The sequence below is a fragment of the Cetorhinus maximus genome, unplaced genomic scaffold (assembly GCF_964194155.1).
Source record: "Cetorhinus maximus unplaced genomic scaffold, sCetMax3.hap1.1 HAP1_SCAFFOLD_1146, whole genome shotgun sequence".
Classification (NCBI taxonomy): domain Eukaryota; kingdom Metazoa; phylum Chordata; class Chondrichthyes; order Lamniformes; family Cetorhinidae; genus Cetorhinus; species Cetorhinus maximus.
The window spans coordinates 32,334-55,509 of NW_027597088.1; the positions used below are offsets into that span (position 1 = coordinate 32,334).

General features: G+C 47.1%; 1 pseudogene; it reads right to left on the bottom strand.

Moving 5' to 3' along the window:
- Positions 1–11,754: 11,754 nt before the first annotated feature.
- On the bottom strand, positions 11,755–11,935 carry LOC144675762 (U2 spliceosomal RNA; annotated as a pseudogene).
- Between the last annotated feature and the right edge of the window lie 11,241 nt (positions 11,936–23,176).

Sequence of the window (23,176 nt, forward strand, 5' to 3'; positions counted from 1 at the left end):
GGGAGAAATATAAATTGGTTTAAGGTGGGTGGGGTGGGGGGGGAAGAGACACATTGAGGGTGTGGTGTGAGCAGATAATCCAAAGATGTCAGAGACAAAAGGGTCAAAGAGGTGTTGAAGGTGGTGGTCTTTGTCTGAGAAAAGTGCTAATTAAGAATGGAAAACAGGATATTTAAAGTACAGCTCTAGTGGGGGTGGGGTGGAAAGACTAAAGGTTTTAGTTTTAGATTTAAAAATAATGGAAATAGGTGGGGAAAGAAGAATCTATATAAATTATTGAAAAAAAACGGGTGGGGGGGGAAAAGAAACGGGGTGGGGATGGGGGGAGGGGGAGTTTAAGATCTAAAGTTGTTGAATTCAATATTCAGCCCAGAGGGCTGTAAAGTGCCTAGTCGGAAGATGAGGTGCTGCTCCTCCAGTTTGCGTTGGGCTTCACTGGAACAATGCAGCAAGCCAAGGACAGACATGTTGGCAAGAGAACAGGGTGGAGTGTTAAAATGGCAAGCGACAGGGAGGTTTGGGTCTTTCTTGCGGACAGACCGCAGGTGTTCCGCAGAACGGTCGCCCAGTTTGCGTTTGGTCTCTCCAATGTAGAGGAGACCGCATTGGGAGCAACGAATGCAGTAGACTAAGTTAGGGGAAATGCAAGTGAAATGCTGCTTCACTTGAAAGGAGTGTTTGGGCCCTTGGACGGTGAGGAGAGAGGAAGTGAAGGGGCAGGTGTTGCATCTTCTGCGTGGGCATGGGGAGGTGCCATAAGTGGGGGTTGAGGAGTAGGGGGTGATGGAGGAGTGGACCAGGGTGTCCCGGAGGGAACGATCCCTACGGAATGCCGTCAAGGGGGGTGAAGGGAAGATGTGTTTGGTGGTGGCATCATGCTGGAGTTGGCGGAAATGGCGGAGGATGATCCTTTGAATGCGGAGGCTGGTGGGGTGATAAGTGAGGACAAGGGGGACCCTATCATGTTTCTGGGAAGGAGGAGAAGGCGTGAGGGAGGATGCGCGGGATATGGGCCGGACACGGTTGAGGGCCCTGTCAACGACCGTGGATGGAAAACCTCGGTTAAGGAAGAAGGAGGACATGTCAGAGGAGCTGTTTTTGAAGGTAGCGTCATCAGAACAGATGCGACGGAGGCGAAGGAACTGAGAGAATGGGATGGAGTCTTTACAGGAAGCGGGGTGTGAGGAGCTGTAGTCGAGGTAGCTGTGGGAGTCGGTAGGCTTGTAATGGATATTGGTGGACAGTCTATCATCAGAAATTGAGACAGAGAGGTCAAGGAAGGGAAGAGAAGTGTCAGAGATGGACCATGTGAAGATGATGGAGGGGTGGAGATTGGAAGCAAAATTAATACATTTTTCCAGGTCCCGACGAGAGCATGAAGCAGCACCGAAGTAATCATCGATGTACCGGAGAAAGAGTTGTGGGAGGGGGCCGGAGTAGGACTGGAACAAGGAATGTTCCACATACCCCATAAAGAGACAGGCATAGCTGGGGCCCATGCGGGTACCCATAGCCACGCCTTTTATTTGGAGGAAGTGAGAGGAGTTAAAGGAGAAATTGTTCAGTGTGAGAACAAGTTCAGCCAGACGGAGGAGAGTAGTGGTGGATGGGGATTGTTGGGGCCTCTGTTCAAGGAAGAAGCTAAGGGCCCTCAGACCATCCTGGTGGGGGATGGAGGTGTAGAGGGATTGGACATCCATGGTGAAGAGGAAGCGGTTGGGGCCAGGGAACTGGAAATTGTTGATGTGACGTAAGGTGTCAGAGGAATCACGGATGTAGGTGGGAAGGGACTGGACAAGGGGAGAGAGAAGGGAGTCAAGATAACGAGAAATGAGTTCCGTGGGGCAGGAACAGGCTGACACGATCGGTCTGCCAGGACAGTTCTGTTTGTGGATTTTGGGTAGGAGGTAGAAGCGGGCCGTCCGAGGTTGGGCGACTATCAAGTTGGAAGCTGTGGGAGGAAGATCTCCTGAGGAGATGAGGTCAGTGACAGTCCTGGAAACAATGGCTTGATGTTCTGTGGTGGGGTCATGGTCCAGGGAGAGGTAGGAGGAAACGTCTGCGAGTTGACGCTCAGCCTCCGCGAGGTAGAGGTCAATGCGCCAGACAACAACAGTACCACCCTTGTCAGCGGGTTTGATGACAATGTTGGGGTTGGACCTGAGAGAACGGAGTGCAGTGAGTTCAGAGAGAGACAGATTAGAATGGGTGAGAGGAGCAGAGAAATTGAGACGGCTAATGTCACGCCGACAGTTCTCAATGAAAAGATCAAGAGAAGGCAAAAATCCAGAGGGAGGGGTCCAAGTGGAGGGAGAACATCGAATCCTAGATTGGTTAGAGCACAAAAGGAGGCCATTCGGCCTGTCGTGTCTGTGCTAGCTCTCTGCAAGAGCAACTCCCCTAGTGCCACTCACCTGCCTTTTCCCCGTAGCCCTGCAAATATTTTCTCTTCAGATAATCAATTATCCGATTCTCTTTTGAAAGCCACTCTTGAAAGTGCCCCCAGCACACTCTCAGGCAGTGCATTGCAGATTCTAACCACTCGCTGCGCAAGAAGGTTTCTCCTCATGTCGCCTTGGTTCTTTTGCCATTCACCTTAAATGGGGGTCCTCCATGTTGTGTTTTCCACCTGACACAAACACACCGACGACACAAAGAGGATTGCGAACTCAATTCTTTGATTTGAAGAGATGAAATATATACAACAATATCTGGGTCTCTAGGACAGCTCCTATCATCGGCCCGAGAATTATACATGAGCATATACGTCACACCCTGCCTGGTGCTGCACAGCAATTTTAGATACGCTCCTTAAAGGTATACCACAACAACTCCAGGCTGTACCATTAAATAATAAGAACTATTTACATTACCACAAATTGCTCTTCTGTCTTTGAACCTACAATTGTACAAAGTGATCACCTTATGAGTCTCTGGAACGGAATGGTGCTTCGTTGATACTGTGAAGTTGGTTTGAGATTGCTGTACGTTCTCACAATTCTGGTTGTCTGTAGGAGTGTTGCGCTGGGATTGTGTCTTAGATCGCGTTCTGCTTGCGATGGGGTTACTTGGTGTTTCTTGTTCTGGTACTTCCCTGATTCGCCATCGGTTTCTTCACAATGGGTGCTCGTATTTGATATGATCATGGTTCTGGACATGCTGCTGATTTCGGCCGGATTTCATGTTCCATCGGTTGGGTGTTGTAGTCATACCTTTTGTCCAATGTTTAAGTTGGGTGATTCTTTGCTCATGTGCGTCCTTCACCTTCACCTTCAGCGAATGCATCACTTACTCCTGGATGCATCGACAAATGATGACTGGGAAGGGTTGTTCGCACTGTAATTCTGCTGGTGAAGGAGTGGTTGCACTGAGCGCTGTCGCTCTAAGGTGTAGCATTGTGACAGGCCGTCACAAGCCTTGTTTACTTTGCTGACATTTCATAAGTAAGGACTTTACAGTATATACATTCCGCCATGCTATTGGACCTGGGACAGTGTGGTGATGCGGTAGTACGGTCAACTCCCCACTTTTCACACATCGGTGCGCAGACTGATCGACACCTGCGACCACTTCGAACCGGCCTCAGGTGCCAAGGGTAAATCGTGGCAAGAGCGAGGCCGTGTCCTCTGGGAACTGAACTAAGCTTTGTCCCTTTCACCAGCAGGTCAGACTGCCTGAAGCTACTGGGGATATGGTTCGGAGGGACCAGGGCATGCGTTAGAAACCGGAAGGAGCGAGTAGCTATGGTGAGAAAAGAACTGGGCATGTGGGAGCAAAGCTCCCTCTCCGTTGCGGGTAAGAACCTGCTCATCAGGTGTGAGGCACTCTCGGTGTTGCTGTACGTGGCGCGGGTCTGGCCCATTCCTCACTCCTGCGCTGTGGCGATCACGCCAGCCATCTTCCGCTTTATCTGGAGGTCAAAAGTGGATCCTGTTTGCAGGGACATGATGTAAAAAAACTCTGGATGAAGGGGGAAAAAACATGCCCAACATCACCCTCATCCTGATGGCCACCTTTGTGTATGGCAGTATCAAGCTGTGTGTAGACCCAAACACCAAGCGTCACTACGTGCTAAGGTTCTACCTGTCCCTGGTGTTGCGAAGGATGGGTCTGGCCACCCTGCCGCGGAACGCTCCAAGTGCCGTATCACCTGCCCCGTGTGGAAAAACTTATGCAGAGAAACACCTTTGTCCGCAAGTCCATCAGGCAGTGGTTAGCACGTATCACCCTAGAGGCCCTGCGGGAAAAGGAGATGGTGGATTCCGGCGGACGGTTCGCCGAACAGACCGTCAGGGTCATTTGGCAGAATGCCTCATCACCAGAACTCTGAAGAGAGTGGCCGTGGTTCTTGTCGAGGTGCATCCCGAGCAGTTCCGTGACACAGGTATGGACTCTGTGCTCCAGGGGCTGTTCCCAGGGACACACGCCGAGACAAACATCAACTACCGCCGGAGGATCCACTCGGTGAAAGACACTCTTTGGCTGTCCGAAACTTGTTGGTCTTCCATTGCAAAGAGTTGGCACATTCCAAGGTCCAGGACTACGTGCTGAGGGACGCACTAAAGTTTGGGGCAAAGGCGTAATGGAGAAAGGTCGCTGTCTACGGTTGCGCTAGATGTGTCGTGTAACTGGCAGGTAATGGAAAATTTCGAGAAACACTCAGTCACAAGGGAGAACACGTGACAGGCATGAGAGACAATCCATGAGTCTTTGTAGCTGAGTTTCCGTGTGAGCAACTAGCTCACAGCGCAGAGGAGTTCTTCGATCGAGGCCTGCTGTATTTTTGTCTTTGCTTTCAGCTTGAGCAGTCAAAGAACAAAGAAGAAAAAAAAGTACAGCACAGGAACAGGCCCTTCGGCCCTCCAAGCCTGCGCCGATCGGTCTGTGGAGCTTGCCAGCTGACCAGGTATGCAGCTAAAGTCCTTCCACATCTACAGGGAAGGCAAAGTCAGCAGCGTTTCTCCCAGAGTGTAGAGAGTCCTTGGAACTCTCTTCCTCGAAAGGTGGTGGAAACAGAGTCTTTGAATATTTTCAAGACAGAGCTGGATAGATTAACAAGGCGGGGTTGGAAGGTTATCGCTGGTAGGCAGGAATGTGGGGTTGAGGTTACAATCGGATCAGCCATGATCTTCTGAGTAGTGGAGCAGGCTCTTGGGGCCCAGTGGCCTACTCCTGCTCCTAAGTTGTATGTTCAGACATGTAGGGGCATTACTTTTTACTGATTCCAGTGCTTCTCCTGCACTGAACCTGGAGAGTACTACGTCAGCTGCTGTTGAGTTGTTTCCTGATGCCCTGCTTTCTTTTGTACGAGCTGTCTAGCATCCTCGTTTATGGGCTTCCTTTGCTTGGCATTGGGCCTTCTTTTGGGCTGACTGTTGGTCTATTTCCTTTACGGGATGTCAGCATGACATCACCAGAAGGGAAATGTGTCATGTTATGAAGTCACAGTAAATAAGTCCAATGCATTATGTCATTATAATAACACAAGATGATGATCAGCAGTGAGAAGGCAGGTGGCAGCAAGGATAAGTACAGGTACGACACAGCGAACAGCCTTAGATCCTGTTAAAATGTTGAAAATGTTTCTCCCCTTCTCGAAGATTATTTCCTTCAAAATTTTAGAAATCTTTCAGCTTCAACCAGAAGTCACACACAAGCCAAACAACAAAACCACCTGCGTGCACAGCACAGCACACCATCTGCCAGCCTGCAATGATGTCGGCTCTCTTTTAATCACCTTTTCCCCTCCCATCAGTCCTATTCAGCAGGCAAGCAAAGGAGCGCAGAAAATACATCTGCACGGCTGTTTCTAACTTCTAGAAAGGGAACAGCCTTATCCTAGGAAAGTGAAAAATACCTATACTGTCACAAAGTGATGAACTTGAACTGCAAAACACCACGCTTACCTGAGCTTGTGTCACAGTTTTTGCTGTCTATCTCAGCCAGTATTCTCAGTCGTCCATCCTGGCTTCTTGCTCTCTCTGCAGCTTTCAGATGCCTCCCCTTGGCCGGCCTCAGTGCTCGGTGATAGATCAGCGCTCGGTATTATTTCTGTCCTCAGTGGTAACTGCTAGGGGAGAAAGGCTTGACTTTTTCAATCACCTTTTACCTCAGTAAGGTTTCCTCACAGACACACCGCCACATAAGCCCCTTTAAATTTGCGCGGCTGTGCAAAAAGTTTAATGGGCCCGCACACTTAAACAAATCGGTCACGCACTGTAATGACTCGCCTCATTCAGTTCAACAGAAATTAGGATCATGTTTTTAACCTGTGCCCTAGTTTTAAAATATTTTGTGTTCCATATTTACTTTCTCAATTTGTTATTAATTTACTTTACATTGCTTTATATTCTATTTTGTCTTGGACATGCATCACGGTTCGTTCAATCTCACTGGTTAAGAAAATTAAAATATTTAGTTTGATCAGGGTCTTACACTTGTCAAGAGGAGCCCTTTCAAATACTGGCCTGCTTTTGGAGGCCTGAAGTCACTGGAGCTGCACAAGTCAAGACGACTGAAGGCCTGATTCGCTGTGTAATATACTTTGCAGCATCTTGTTGCACTAGCAGGCAGGAAGGAGTTTTCAGCAATGCAGTTTAAAGGCTTGATACACTAAGTACACTTTCATTTCAGGTTTGTCATTTCAGGACGCTGCGTGTTTTTTTGCTCTGTTTTCTGACTCTGAAATTCTAATTCAGACTGTGGAGAAGAGCTGTTGTTGCTGCTGTTGGTTTTCTTTGTAACTGTTGTCGTTTTTTTGTGGAAAAATATACCTTATCCATAAAATATCTGAAAGAACATTACAAAACATTTCAAAATGGCCATCGCAAAAAGTGCAATCATATTCCAGTTTTTCAAATAGATCATGTCGCACCCTGCGACGCTTCAATACGATCAATGAACATTACAGACATTTCAACATGCTCATTACAGGCAGTCAGACAGTGCAATAGTATTCAAGTTATCTACATAGATCATGTTGCACTCTGAGGTGCTTCAATACAATTGTGATAAATGTAATATTCACCGCATACATTCAATGTGAGTCTTTCAGGCCGAGGGGTCCATACCTTTCCCAGTCCCTCGGTGCACTATGGCTGAAAGGTCTTAGACAGCGACCGTTCCCCACTGCGCATTTGTGGCGGCTGCCCCAAGCTTTAGTGCGTCCCTCAGCACGTAGTCCTCGGCCTTGGAATGTGCCAGCCAGTCTGCAACACTCTGCTGGGGACAACTCATTGCACTGGAAGACCAACAAGTTTCGGGCAGACCAAAGAGCGTCTTTCACCGAGTAGATGATCCTCCACCTGCTTGTCTCGATGTGCGTCCCTGTCCCTGGGATCAACACGTAGAGCACAGAGACCTGTGTCACAGAACTGCTTGGGATGAACCGCGACAAAAACCACGGCAACTCTCTGCAGACCTTCTTTGCAAACGCACATTCCACAAAGAGGTGAACAACGGTCTCGTCCCCACGACAGCCACCTCGAGGTCAACATGCAGAGAGGGTGAGACTTCAGGAAGGATCTGACGGGGAGGGCATTTCTCACCACCAGCCAAGCTACGTCTTGGTGCTTGTTGGAAAGTTCTGGAGACGAGGCATTCTGCCAAACGACTTTGACAGTCTGCTCGGGGAAACATCGCACAGGATCCACCATCTCCTTTCCCCGCAGGGCCTATAGGACGTTACGTGCCGACCACTGCCTGATGGACTTGGGGTCAAAGGTGTTTTTCTGCATAAAGTTTTCCACCAGGGACAGGTGGTACGGCACGGTCCAACTACTTGGAGCGTTCCGCGGCAGCGTGGCCAGACCCATCCTTCGCTAAACCGGGGACAGGTAGAACCTCAGCACGTAGTGACACCTGGTGTTTGCGTACCGAGGGTCTACGCACAGCTTGATACAGCCGCACACAAAGGTGGCCATCAGTGTGAGGGCGATGTTGGGCACGTTTATTCCCCCTTTATCTAGAGGCTTATACAGCGCGTCCCTGCGGACACGATCCATTTTCGACCTCCAGATAAAGCGGAAGATGGCTCGGGTGATCGCCGTCGCGCAGCAGTCTGGAATGGGCCAGACCTGCGCCATGTACAGCAACAGCGAGAGTGCCTCACACCTGATGACCAGGTTCTTACCCGCAACGGAGAGGAAGCGTCGCTCCCAGATTCCCAGTTTCCTTTTCACCATAGACACTGGATCCTTCCAGTTTCTAACGCATACCCCGGTCCCTCTGAACCATATCCCCAGCACCTTCAGGCCGTCAGCACTGACGGTGAAGGGGACAAAGGATCGGTCAGCCCAGTTCCCAAAGAACACGGCCTCGCTCTTCCCACGATTTACCTTGGCTCCCGAGTCCAGTTCGAACTGGTCGCAGATGTGGATCAGTCTGCACACCGACAGTGGATCAGAACAGAAGACGGCGACATCGTCCATGTACAGGGAGGCTTTGATCTGAGTGCCTCCACTGCCTGGGATCGTAACTCCTCTAATGCCCGGATCCTTCCTGATGGACTCAGCAAAGAACAGGCGAGAGAGGACAGCCCTGCCTGACTCCAGATTTAATTGGAAAGCTATCTGATTCCCACCCATTGATTGAGACTGCGCTACTGATGTTAGTGTAGAGTAGGATCCAACTGGATCCAATTGCGAATTCCCTCCCCAAACCCCATTTTGAGAGCACATCCACCATGTAGGTGTGCGATATTCTGTCAAAGGCTTTCTCCTAATCCAGGCTGATGAGGCAGGTGTCCACACCCCTGTCCTGCACATAGGCAATCGTATCCCTGAGCAGCGCCAGGCTGTCAGAGATCTTCCTGCCCGGCACAGTGCAGGTCTGGTCAGGGTGTATCACCAATTCCAGAGCGGATTTGACCCGATTGGCGATGACCTTGGACAGAATCTTATAGTCCACATTCAACAGTGAAATGGGTCGCCAATTTCTAATTTCCTCCCTTTCTTCCTTGTGCTTGTACATGAGGGTGATGATGCCTTTCCTCATGGATTCTGACATACTGCCGGCCAGGAGCATACTCTCGTACACCCCTAGCAGGTCTGGGCCCATCCAGTCCCACAGAGCCCAATACAACTCCGCAGGCAAGCCGTCGCTTCTGGGGAGATTTACTCTTCTCGAAGGACTCAAGGGCCTAAGTCAGTTCGTCAGGAGTTCGCGGTTTGTCCAGCCTCTCCCGTGTACTGTCGCCTAAGACCTCCGTGATAGAGGACAAGGAGGACTGGGAGGCCGTGCTGTCCGTCGGCTTCACGTCATAAAATCCGGCATAAAAGGATTTGCTGATCCTCAAAATGTCGGACTGCGCTGACTTTACTGATCTGTCTTCTTCATTCAGGCTGCTGAACACAGAGCTCTCTCTCTGTTCCTTTTGGAAGAAGAAACGTGAGCACGTCTCATCCTGCTCCACGGAGCGGACTCTGGAACGGAAGATGTTCTTGGAGGCAAAGTGCGAGGCTTGCTGGCTCTTCACCTCTTGGAGTTCTTCCTTGACATCGACCCCCACCGACTGCAGCCGGAGCAGATTCTGCATGTTTTTCTGGAGTCGGGACATTTCCCTCTCTTCCTTTCTAGCTTTCTGGATGCTTTTGAGGATGAAAAACCTCTTGGTGTTTCCCTTGATCGCTTCCCACCAGTGTGTCAGGGACTCAAAGAGGGGTTTCATGGTTCTCCAACCTTCATAAGCCCTCTTGAGCTCCTCAATGTTCTCTGGGGTCAGCAGTTGCACGAATAGCTTCCATGCCCCCCTGCCCACCCTCAGGTCCTTCTCCAAGTGGCAGTCCGCCAGTAGGATGCAGTGGTCAGAGAAGAACACCGGCTTGACCTCGGTGGATCTGACTGTGAATGCACGGGACACAAAGAGGAAGTCTATCCTGGAACGAATGGACCCGTCTGGCCGCGACCAGGTGTATCTACGCTGCGCTCCGTCTGCAGGGTTGCTGAAGACGTCGTGCAGCTTGGCATCCTTAACTGTTTCCATCAGGGATCTGGACGTAGCGTCCAATCTGCTTCCGGCCCTGCCGGATCGTCCAGCCGCATCGATGATGCAGTTGAAGTCACCGCCCAGAATGACCGGCCTGGAGGTCGCCAGCAGCAGTGGGAGCTGCTGAAAAACCTCCAGCCGCTCAGCTCCTTGTGACGGGCCATACACGTTAATTAACCGGAGTGGAGCGTTCTTGTACATTACGTCTGCTACCAGGAGTCGCCCGCCCACCACCTCCTTGACCTCGGAGACGGTGAAGTTGCCTCCCCGCAGCAGAATACCCAGGCCGGAGGAACGAGAGTCGTTTCCGCCCGACCAGATCGATGGCCCGTGGGACCACCACCGTGACCATTGCCTGTAGGAGCTGAACTGGATAACCTCACTTATCCACGTTAAACTCCATCTGCCAAATTTTGGCCCATTCACCTAACCTGTCCATATCCATTTGTAAATTTCTCATTTCTTCACTGCAACTTACTTTCCCACCTATTTTGGTGTCATCTGCAAATTTAGCTATGGTACCTTCTACTCCTGAATCCAAGTAAATAGTTGGGGCCCAAGGACCGAACCCTGTGGCACCCCACTAGTTACAGCTTGCCATCCACAAAAGACCCATTTATCCTGACTCTCTGCTTTCTGTTGGTTAGCCAAAGCTCTATCCAAGCAAATATATTACCCTTAGCTGCGTGTGATCTTATCTTGTGTATTAATCTTTTGTGCGGCACCTTATCAAATGCCTTCTGGAAGTCCAGACATACTACATCTACAGGATCGCCATTATCCACTTTGCTTGTCACATCTTCAAAGAACTCTAGCAATTTAGTCAAACACGATTTAGTCTTCATAAAGCCATGCTGACTCTGATGGATTGCATTTTGACTTGCATTTTAGGAAGGTAGTGAAGGCATTGGAGAGAGTGCAGAAGAGGTTTACGAGTTTGGTTCCAGGGGCGAGGAAGTTGAGTTATGAAGTAAGATTGGAGAAGTTGGGACTGTATTCCTTGGGGAAAAGAAGTCTGAGAGGAGACTTGATAGAGGTATTGAAAATCATGAGGTATCTGGAGAGAGTAGATAGGGAGAAACTGCTTGCACCGATGAAAGGATCGAGAAGGAGCGGGCACAGGTTTAAAGTAACTAGCAGAAGAAGCAAAAGTGATAGGAGCAGCGAGTGGTCAGGGTCTAGAATGCACCGCCTGATAGCGTGGCGGAGGCAGGTTCAATTGAAGAGGGAATGAGATGATTATTTGAAAAGAAAGCATGTGCTGGGTTACGTGGAGAAGGCAGGAGAATGGCACGAAGTGAAATGTTCATTGGGAGAGCTGGTGCAGTCACGACGGGCGGAATGGGCTCCTTGTGCAGTGTAAGGATTGTGTGAACGTGGATGTAGACGTTTCCGAGTAGCTGTGTAAAGTGTGTGAGCTTTGAGGTGTGAGTTTTGACTGTTGCTGTATCAGCAGCAGCAGCAGCAGCGGGCGGGAGCGGCAGCAGAGAGCTGGTTGAAAATGTTGTGAGGCGAAAGGTGCAGCTGAGAGAGTGTTTGAGAGGTGTATTTGCAAGTGAAAGATGTTTTTGTATGAGTGAGGTAGAGTGTTTGTGAGATGAGAGTGGTGTCTGTGAGCGTTGGGTGAGCGTGCGTGTTTTTTGTGTGTAGATGGTGCGGGTGAGTGAGAAAGAAAGAAAGTTGGGTTTTGAAACATGTGCATGTTGAAAAGTAAAGAAAGCAGATGTTTGTAAGAAAACTATTTTTAGCATTGAAAATCCCCTGGAAAGGGGTGGTGCACCATTCCCAGAGATACTGCAATACCGGGTCGATGCGTGGAGTGGACGGAGCAAGCCCCTATTCCATCTCCCTGCTCCAAAAATCAATTTAATATATGGTCCCCAGATAAGGGACGTATCAGATATTAAACTGATAAGAACAGATTTTTTTTTTTTTTTTTTGTAAAAATATACTTTATTCATAAAAAATCTTCAATCACATTCAAAACCATTTCAAAAACAACATTACAAGGGTACAATCCAGGTTAAACTTTTACAAAATGTATCACCGGGTGCATCAGTACAAACAATATTACAATCATTTACAGCCTTTCATTTTGATCTGTACAGCCCGAGGGGCTCTAAACAGTTCCCAGTCTCTCGGTGCGCTGTGGTAGAAAGGTCTTAGACAGCGACCCTTCCCCATTGCGCCTTTGCGGCAGCTGCCTAAACTGATAAGAACAGATTTTTTTTTTTTGTAAAAATATACTTTATTCATAAAATATCTTCAATCGCATTCAAAACCATTTCAAAAACAACATTACAAGGGTACAATCCAGGTTAAACTTTTACAAAATGTATCACCAGGTGCGTCAGTACAAACAATATTACAATCATTTACAGCCTTTCATTTTGATCTGTACAGCCCGAGGGGCTCTAAACAGTTCCCAGTCTCTCGGTGCGCTGTGGCAGAAAGGTCTTAGACAGCGACCCTTCCCCATTGCGCCTTTGCGGCAGCTGCCCCAAGCTTTAGTGCGTCCCTCAGCACGTAGTCCTGGACTTTGGATTGTGCCAGTCCGCAACAATCGGTCGGGGACAACTCTTTGTGCTGGAAGACCAACAAGTTTCGGGCGGACCAAAGCGCCTCTTTCACCGTGTTGATGATCCTCGAGCTGCAGTTGATGTTTGTCTCGGTGTGTGTCCCTGGGAACAGCCCGTAGAGCACAGAGTCCTGTGTCACAGAACTGCTCGGGATGAACCTCGACAGCAACCACTGCATCTCTCTCCAGACTTTCTTTGCAAAGGCACAATCCACAAGGAGGTAGACAACGGTCTCTTCCCCACCACAGCCACCTCGAAGGCAACGTGCAGAGGGGGTGAGCTTCCTGGCGTGTAGGAAGGATCTGACGGGGAGGGCCTTTCTCACCACCAGCCAAGCTACGTCTTGGTGCTTGTTGGAAAGTTCTGGCGATGAGGCATTCTGCCAAATGACTTTGACAGTCTGCTCGGGGAACCATCCCACAGGGTCCACCCTCTCCTTATCCCTCAGGGCCTCTAGGACGTTACGTGCTGACCACTGCCTGATGGACTTGTGGTCAAAGGTGTTTTTCTGCATAAATTTTTCCACCAGGGACAGGTGGTACGGCACGGTCCAACTACTTGGAGCGTTCCGCGGCAGCGTGGCCAGACCCATCCTTCGCAACACCGGGGACAGGTAGAACCTCAGCACGTAGTGACACTTGGTGTTTGCGTACTGAGGGTCTACGCACCGCTTGATGCAGCCGCACACAAAGGTGGCCATCAGTATGAGGGCGATGTTGGGCACGTTTTTTCCCCCTTTATCTAGAGGCTTGTACATCGCGTCCCTGCGGACACGATCCATTTTCGACCTCCAGATAAAGCGGAAGATGGCTCGAGTGATCGCCGTCGCGCAGGAGTCTGGAATGGGCCAGACCTGCGCCACGTACAGCAACAGCGAGAGTACCTCACACCTGATGACCAGGTTCTTACCCGCAATGGAGAGGGAGCGTCGCTCCCACATGCCCAGTTTCCTCTTCACCATAGCCACTCGCTCCTTCCAGTTTCTAACGCATGCCCCGGTCCCTCCGAACCATATCCCCAGCACCTTCAGGCCGTCAGCCCTGACAGTGAAGGGGACAAAGGATCGGTCAGCCCAGTTCCCAAAGAACATGGCCTCGCTCTTCCCACGATTTACCTTGGCTCCCGAGGCCAGTTCGAACTGGTCGCAGATGTGCATCAGTCTGCGCACCGACAGCGGATCCGAGCAGAAGACGGCGACGTCGTCCATGTACAGGGAGGCTTTTACCTGAGTGCCTCCACTGCCTGGGATCGTCACTCCTCTTATGCCCGGATCCTTCCTGATGGACTCGGCAAAGGGTTCTATGCAACACACGAAAAGGACAGGCGAGAGAGGACAGCCCTGCCTGACTCCAGATTTAATCGGAAAGCTATCTGTTTCCCACCCATTGATTGATACTGCGCTACTGATGTTAGTGTAGAGCAGTTGGATCCAATTTCGAATTCCCTCCCCAAAGCCCATTTTGGAGAGCACATCCCCCATGTAGGTGTGCGATATTCTGTCAAAGGCCTTCTCCTGATCCAAGCTGATGAGGCAGGTGTCCACACCCGTCATGCACATGATGGGGAGGGCCTTTGTCACTATCAGCCAAGCTACATCCTAATGCTAATTTGAAAGTTTTGGTGATGAGGCATTCTTCCAAATTACTTTGACAGTCAGCTCAGGAAACCACCCGACAGCATTCACTATCTCCTTTTCCCGCAGGACCACATTACAATACGTGCAGCCCACTGCCTGATGGACTTGTGGTCAACAGGTTTTTCTGCATAAACTGTTCCACAAGGGATAGGTGATACAGCAGGTTCCAACTGAATGGAGCGTTCTCTGGTAACATAGCCATATCCATTCTTCCCAACACCGGGAAGAGGTAGAATCTCAGCACGGAGTGACACTTGGGCCTGGATTCTTGGGCCTGAGCATTGGGGCGTCTTAGGTCACTGTGCTAATGACATCATTGCTGCATCACTACCCAGCAGCCAAACTCAATGTACATTGCTCAACATGGGCTGCTGTGTTTAACCGACTTCAGTTTCAGGAAAATGTAACAGGAGCACATTTCACTCTGTGCTATTGGACAGTGGTTTAATAGTTGGAAAAGATCAGTGGTGCTCACCAGGGTTCACACCTGAAGAATTGTCAACCTTTGTGTTGCTGCACAGCACAATCAGATAAAGCATTTCTTACCTTCCGTCACTTCCTGTTCCTTCAGCTGTAGCCTAACCAGTGTATCATAACGGTTTGGCATAACTTCCTTCCCTTTGGACTCCACGCCTCAATTTATAAAGCCGAGGATCCTTATTTGTGTTTACATGAATTCTTGCTGCAACAAACGGAGCTTTGGCGAGATCATACCCAGAGTATTGTGTACCATTGTTTTGGTCTCCTCACCAAATGAAGGATATATTTTCCATAGTAGGGATGCAACAATGGTTCAGTAAAGATTGAATGGAGTGGCCAATATTTTCTGGAGTTTAGAAGAATGAGCCGTGGTCTTGGGTTCGCTAAGGCTGTGCTGAGGAAAGTGGAGGGAAGGCGAGTACAGCACAAAGGATAGGAAGGCTGGCACAGGCAAAAGAAACTGCAGCCAACAGGGTGAAGCGGGGTACAGGTGCTGTCACCCTATTTTCTAACGTGGACAACTGCCTTAGTGTGGTTGTGCCTGCAGTTGCACAGAAATCCAACAGGGGGCAGTGTCTGGCCTAGCTGCACAGGAGAAAAATTGCAAGGCCCTGAGCTGAACTTCAGCGCAAATACCCACATGTAAATGGCACATTGAAGGTGAGAAAAGCAACTCTTAATGAGGAGCAGTTTCAGAAGAAATGTAAAGCATGGTCAGGCAGCTGTAAAAACATTGTTCTGTTGACTGTTACATCTGCTCATCGTAAACAGGGGAGTTGCACCATTCTGCTATACCCTGCAAGACCAGGTTAAAGCATGTAGTGGACATCGGCATGTTTTAAAAGTTTTTGTCGCATCAGAATTGTTTAATTTAATAAGAAACTTACTGATGTGTCCCAATGAAACAATTAAGTGGTTCAGTATAATTTTTTTTCTGCCATTTTAAATCAGCTTACTCAGGGACAACTGGTCACCCAGATTACAAATTCTCATTTTATTACAATAAACCAGTTTCAGATATATCACTGAAACATTATCTGTCACCTACCATTCAAATGCATCAAGGAATACAGAGAAAATAAAGTTACTTTTTATTATTCTGCCTTGTTGCGTTGGTTCAGGGAGATTTTGCATTCATGATTTTCCAAATGAATTGGTGGCCAGAAGCCTAACCTAACCTGCACAATTTCAAGTGTTCTTCCCGTGCAATTTCCCGATTGTACCCAAAGTGAAATTATCTCAGCTCGTTTCTGTGATGTAAACTGCTGCATTGTTGAGTGAGATGGAAACAATGGAAAGAAGCATTGAAGAAATTAAAGACATTAGCAAAACAAAGAACATGTGGATAGGTCAGACATGCAAGGAAGTGAGAAGTGAGACACATTGAAAACAAAGACACCCTGCAGATCAGGTCTGACATTCAAACGGAAAATTGCAGACAACTCATGATTTGATCAGAGAGTAAATGCAAAATACTGCTGATGGATGCTGGATGCAGATAGAAATCTGAAACAAGAACAAAAAATGCTGGAAAAGCTCAGCAGGTCCAGCAGCATCTGTGGAGAGAGAAACACAGCTAACATTTCGAGTCCCTTTGACCCTTTGTTTGGAGAGTACTGTGTTCTGACAAAGAGCCTCATCCCAACAGCTACACAGCTCCCCACACCCCAATAAAAAGCCTGTTTCCAGATTGTGTGTGAAAAGCTTGTGGAGCTGGGCTGCCCACTGCTCATAGATTTAAAGAGATAGTCCATTAAAATAACCAAAAGTAATTTGACTTCCATTAGTAGACCTCTAAACTGCTGTTTTTCTGTGGGAAGAGGGTTGTGTGAGATCTAGTATCACCCCAGAGAATTGAGCAGATATTCCAGCTAACATCATAACTGGATGCAAAATATTCCATGGCACTATTCAAGAAAGAGTGGCCGAATTCTCCCTGGTCTCCTGGCCAATATTTCTCCTTCAACCAACATTACTGAAAACATTATTTGTCATGATGTCATTTCTGTATGTGGGACTTTGCTGTGAGTAAATTAACTGACACATTTCCAGCATCACAACAGATATCAGCACTTCAAAAATATTTAATTGATTGAAGTATTTTGCACCATCCAGTAGCGAGCAGGAATAGAAATGATTGCCTCTTGGTTGAGAAACACAGCAGAAACTGAACCATTAGAATGAAAAACATAAAAGTTCCCACAAGGAAAACCAATCAGATAATGTCACAGAATCACAGAATTGTTAGGGTTCAGAAGGAGACCATTTGGCCCATCATATTTACACCAGCTCTCCGAATGAGCATTATGACTTAGCACCATTCTCCTCCCTTTTCCCCTTACCCTTGCACATTGTTTCTATTCAAATAATCATCTAGTGATAATCCTCTTGAATGCCTCGATTGAACCTGCCTCCACCACACTTCCAGGCAGTGCATTCCATACTCGAACCACTCGCTGTGTGAAAAAGATTTTTCTCACATCACGTTTGCTTCTTTTGTAAATCACTTTAAACCTGTGCTCTCTCGGTCTCGATCCTTTTCAGAGCGGGAACAGATTCTTCCTATCTACTCTATCCAGCCCCCTCATGATTTTGAACACCTCTATCAAATCTCCTCTTAGCCTTCTCTTCTCCAAGGAGAACAGTCCCAACGTTTCCAATCTATCTTCGTAACTGAAGTTTCTTACCCCGGAGACATATTTGTAAACCTCTTCTGCACTCTCTCCAATGTGTTCACATCCGTTCTATAGTGTGGTGCCCAGAGCTGGACACAATACTCCAGCTGAGGGCTAAATAGCATCTTATATGAGCTCAGCATAACCTCTCCACTCTTGTACTCTATGCTCCTCTTAATAAAGCCCAGGATACTGCATGCTTTACTAACTGCTCGCACCACTGTCCTGCCACCTTCAATGACCTATGCACATAAACACCCCGATCCCTCTGCTCCGCCACGTCCTTAAGAATTGTACCCCTTATTTTATATTGTCTCTCCATGTTCTTTGTACCAAAGTGCATCCCCTCACACTTCTCCGCATTGAGCTTCATCTGCCACCTATCTGCCCACTCTACCAACTTGTCTATGTTCTTTTGAAGTTCTATACTGTCCTCCTCACAGTTTACAATGCTCTGTAATAGATCAGTGCTCTGTACTCTTTTTGTAGTGGCTGCTAAAGGAGAAACATTTGACTCTTTATATCTGAGTAAATTCCAAGTAGAACCTGAAATGCTGCAGTTTTGTCCACTCCCAACCTAGCCTGTACCTGCTGGCACAAATCTTGTATTCAGCTCCTGCTGATCTGAGGTACAGATAAAGGCCTGGAGTGAGAGCAGCCACTGCTGGGAAAATCCTTTGAGCTGGAGCTGGTCAAGCTGCTGTGCACATCCTGTTAAAGAAACATCACCAAAATGCAAAGACCTTTCACAGGAACAAGGATGGTTTGAGGCTTTTCCATACACAGTACACATGAAGGCTACAAAAGGTGTAGTCAGCTAGTCCTTAACATGCAGGTCTAATAATGACACTGGAACCAATTTTTAATGAGTGAGGTAGTTCCAGAATGGAAAGTCTTTAAACTCTACAAGGTTCAGCTGCAGGACCGCAGTGATGCTCGTTATTACTTTATTATTTTGCAATGCCGTTCAAGTGAAAATTTCAAATCAATAGAACTGATCTTTTTGTGCTCAGTCCCAACCATCACCTTCTCCATAAAACACGACCACATCCCACCTCAGCCGCTCTAGAAGAAATACTTCCATATAAATAGTTGCATTTGTGGGTTGACGTGTATTAGATCCCCTGCTTTTTGAGGTATATCTAATAATTTGGATGTAAATGTAGGGGGAATGATCAAGAAGTTTGAAGATTAGTAGAAGCAGAAACACTCATTTAAAAGCGTGTCTGGATATGCACCTTAAAATGCCGGAACCTGCAGGGTTACAGACTAAATGCTGGAAAGTGGGATTAGGCTGGGTGGCTCGTTTTTCAGCCCGAGCAGACACAATGGGCCAAGTGGCCGCTTTGTGCCATAAACTTTCTATGATTCTATTCTGTGTGGAGATGATAATATCCAGCTGCAGATCACTGCTGGCTGGATGACAGGAAACATTGAAAGTGTTTGCTTGGGTTAGACATGCCGTGTCTTTCAATGTACAGTAATCCCGCTGCACTAATTGCTCTCTGGGCTGAAAGCTCTTACTTTACCACTGACAGTGAAAAAGGAGGATGGAAAGGGAAAGTGTTGGGTACCGGTTTATACTCTTGGCTGTCTTTTACTATTAAATCATTCCAAGATATCAGGGCCTATTATAACTCCACCGTTTAATTGCCACCTGTCAATCTAAGACCACGAGTTTTTATACTGACAAAGAGCTTCTCAAAATGCTTTGTTCACTCCCACAATCCTATATTTTGGAGAGGTTCGATCATATTCTTTGCAATGTTTACGTATCGAATAATATAGCAACCTATGAGTATGAAAATGGGCTTATGGAAAAATTTATCTGGAATCTACTGGATTGGCTTTCATCTAGGGTGAAACTAAAAATCAATTCCAACAGCAGTTTAAGAGCTGTTTACTGTAAGGGTGAAACCCTTTTGCATTACTATCAAGTATTGGTACTTGGGATTGAACACATTCACGTCATTAGTTAATGTAAATTGCAAAATATGAAATCATTCATATGTCAAGAGAACCTGAAACTTTTCTAGGAGATCCCCTCCTGCCTCAGTTGGTAATGGTTTGATTGTTTGATCAGTGCTCAGCTAGCCTGAAACCAGTATTAGTGCAGCAGGAAGGATGCTGCAGAGAAACAGAGCAGAAATATACAGCCAACATACCTGTCAGTTTTCAGCACCAGTTTAAAGTTACTGCATTAGAAGTGCTCCAATGAATTAAGAAAGTCACAACAGTATTGTTTTCAGAGATGAATTCAAATAACTCTTGCGTTAATTCAGTGTTGCCTGTTATTTTGGACCCTCCCAATCCCGATATCTTCGTGCTGTAATTGCTCCTGTTAAAATATTACTGCACTGCTGTTAACCCAGCATCTTCCCAGCTGTGTTTCTCTCGCAGCCGGTCATGTGACAGTCCGGACACTACAGCACCTGCATTGTGGTTTGAACCATCGTGCAATTTCCTTTAATGATCCTTTTCTTGAAAGTTTTGGAGGGGATGCAAGAAAAATCAAAGTCTGGAATCCAACTCCAGACAATTTCAGCAACATCAAAATTCCAGTTACTCAACCCCCAGACAGACACAAAAGCAAGCTGTGCTTAATTGTCTGTCTTTTTACGCAATTAATGTCTTAATTAATTAATTGCTTAATAACTTCAAGTGCTTTTGAAAACATTAATTGTTAATTGTAGCTGAGTCAGTATGTAATAGCAGGCTCCATAAAAGGTGCAAGTTATGAATTCACATTGCCAGCTCTGAGCTTCCATACAAAAGGTGCACATGCTGGGAACTGAAACTTGTGGGTCAGTTGACATCAAGGTATCTCTGTCTATTACACCCTATAGGACCTATAGGTACGTGTATCAACAATTCTCCCCCATAGACACTATTTGGTCATTTAAGCTTCATGCCGACAGTGTGAATCTGCAAGTTGATTTGCTGCCTGCATCTTCTAAAATGCTCATCTCTGTCCCGGAAAGAAAACCTCCCCGCCAAATTAAAATCGGTGTGAAAGTGCAAAGCTTCAGTCAACATTCTGCTAGTTCTCATTTCACCTCTGGACACGATGAGCAAAATCCAGATCTCTCATGTGATAATTGTACAAAAAAAGTCTGCGAAGTAAAACTTGGAGCTGCCACCTTCAGGCAAGTCCCTTCCTCCCAAAGGATATAATAAAGTCTGTAAATTGTTGAATTAACAATAAAAACAGTTAAGCTTTAATCTGATTCCACTCTTCCCAGACATTACTTTCAGCAGGTTCACCCACTCAACCAGCTCATTCCCCTTTGCATTTGAAGCTCTCCATCTGCAAGAGGTGCTGTGATTGGAAGAAGGAGCGGAGCTTGTAAAAGCAGATTCACAGAATCTGCCTGGAATTTGTTCCAGGGTCATTATTAGACGTAATCACACAAATTGAAAAAAAGAGTGTTCTTCAAATGCAAGGATTCTGAGTCATTGATAATAATCAAAATGTTTATCAGTATCAGTCACTAATGGCCAGCGACTTCAGACTGGAGAACAAGGGAAATTGCACGCGTGCTATACTTTTGAGTATTACCATCATCCTCTAATGATATTGGTTTATTTAACACACAAAAATTATCAGGGCTGATGCTGACCAAATGGATTATGCAGCAGGTATGTGCCTATGGCCAAGTGTTGCTTAAGCAGCGAGGGTAATATCATGGACTTGGATGCCTCTGGATGAACTTTAGCATATTCAGCGCCATCCAAACAGCAAAATTAGCACTGAGCAGAGGATCAGTCAAGTGTAGCTTACTTTGCAAAGTAAAGCAAAAGTAGTAATCCTGGCAGTAGCAAGCTTGTGAAGTGTGCACAAGAGGTGCACAATACGTATGCTGAGGTGAAACCCCAGGGCAGAAAGTCGCTGGAAATGCTAGAAATCACACAGCAGAAACTGGCCACTAAACATTCTGCCAAGAGTCACTGCTTAGAAGGCCCATGTTACAGCTCCATATCTTACTGTTAAAGAAAAGGGAAAACCAAACCAGAGTAGTGCTCTTTAAAAATTTGGGCTTTTTTTGAGTTTCCAAGGTCATATTCCAGTGTTTGTTTTTAAACTTAATCCTGTATTACACGAACAAACTGCATTAAACACTGGGAAGTTAAAATGATGTTAAAATTGGTGGTGGCACAGCACCCATTTCACCTCCATCTCCACTTCCAATATTCCATCTGACCAGTATCAGCATCTGCCCACCACATCACTTGTGTCCTAATTACCAGAGCTCAGGACTCGCCCTAGCCCATGTTTCCTTTCTTTAAAACAAAAATGAACTCATCACTGCCCTGCCAAATGCAAGTGTTGTAAATGTGATGCACCCATTCAGAACACTTAACATCTAGGTCATGCACTTGTTCAGACTTTACACAGCTCCAGGATTTTAGGGCAAATTGATGCCTGCCTGATCTACTCTAAGGAAGCATTTCACTAAATGAACATTGCCATATGAAGCTTCAGATGACAACTGTAGTTGATGCTGCAACAAATTGTACAGACAGACAATCTTGATTGTCCCAGTTCACAATAGCATTGCCTGCAAGCCTTGCTGAGTAACACACCATCCTGCTTTGGAGTCATCATGGAATGTAACAATGCAAAGGGAGGCCATTTGACCCTCGAGTCTGTGTGAACCCCTTGAGTCACGCGAGGGGACTGCTCTCTCCCCATTCTTCTGTACATTCCACCCCTTCTAGCCCTGCTCACAAAAGGGTGCGCTTCCTGAGGAATTTGAAGGAGGATGGCAAATCCATTTGCTCTGAAAAATTTTCATTCATTCTCAAGCTCACTCAGGAAAAAAAAAGGTACATCCTGCAACTGAGAAATTGCTGCATTCAGCTAAGGCTGCAGATTCAAGAATAACATTTCTGCCACCAGGGGTGTAAAGTTGTCACCTTTGTAGAGCAGCTGGGGAAAAGAGAGCACGTTGCCAGATTGTATGCTGAGGCCGTTTACGAAGGCTTCCTGGGAAAAGAAAGAGCCAGGCTATGGAAAACACACCCACAACGCCAAGAAATTTAGTGCTGAGCACAGCATAAGAAAGTGAGACTTAGTGCCAGTTAGCATGGTATGAGTGGGAGGTCTGACTGAGATCAATACTCTGGATATGGAAAGAGCTCTGCAGAGCAGGCCAAAGTCTCAAGAGGGAGGAAGGTGATGTATGAACTGCTTTCTCAAGCACTCAGTCACAGTATAAGGTCAAAGAGACTGCACACAGTTAATATTGAAATAAGGCAAACACATAGCACCTCGACAGGGGCTTGTGAAGGGAACACCATCAGATCATACACAGCTGGGATGATAGACAGGGAAAGCCTAGGATATGGACAGAGTATCTAATATCATTGGTTACAGCACTGGAGGACATTCTACCCATCAGATCAGTGCTGGATCTCTGAAGGAGCACGTTGTCCTATCGAGCTTAAGCTACACTTGTCCACAAACATTCATTCCCTCAACCATCAACACACAGTAGCAACGTGTACCATCTACAAGATGCATTGCAGGAATTCGCCAAGGCTCCTTCGACAGCACCTTCCAAACCCACGACTACTACCATCTTGAAGGACAAGGGCAGCAGATACATGAGAAAACCACCACGTAGAAGTTCCCTTCCAAACCACTCACTATCCTGGCTTGGAAATATATTGCTATTCCTTCACCATAGCTGGGTCAAAATCCTGGAACTCCCTTCCTAACAGCACTATGGGTACACCTTCACCACATGGACTGCAGTGGTTCAAGAAGGTAGCTCACCACCACCACCACCTCCTCCTCCTCCTCCTTCAGGGATGGGCA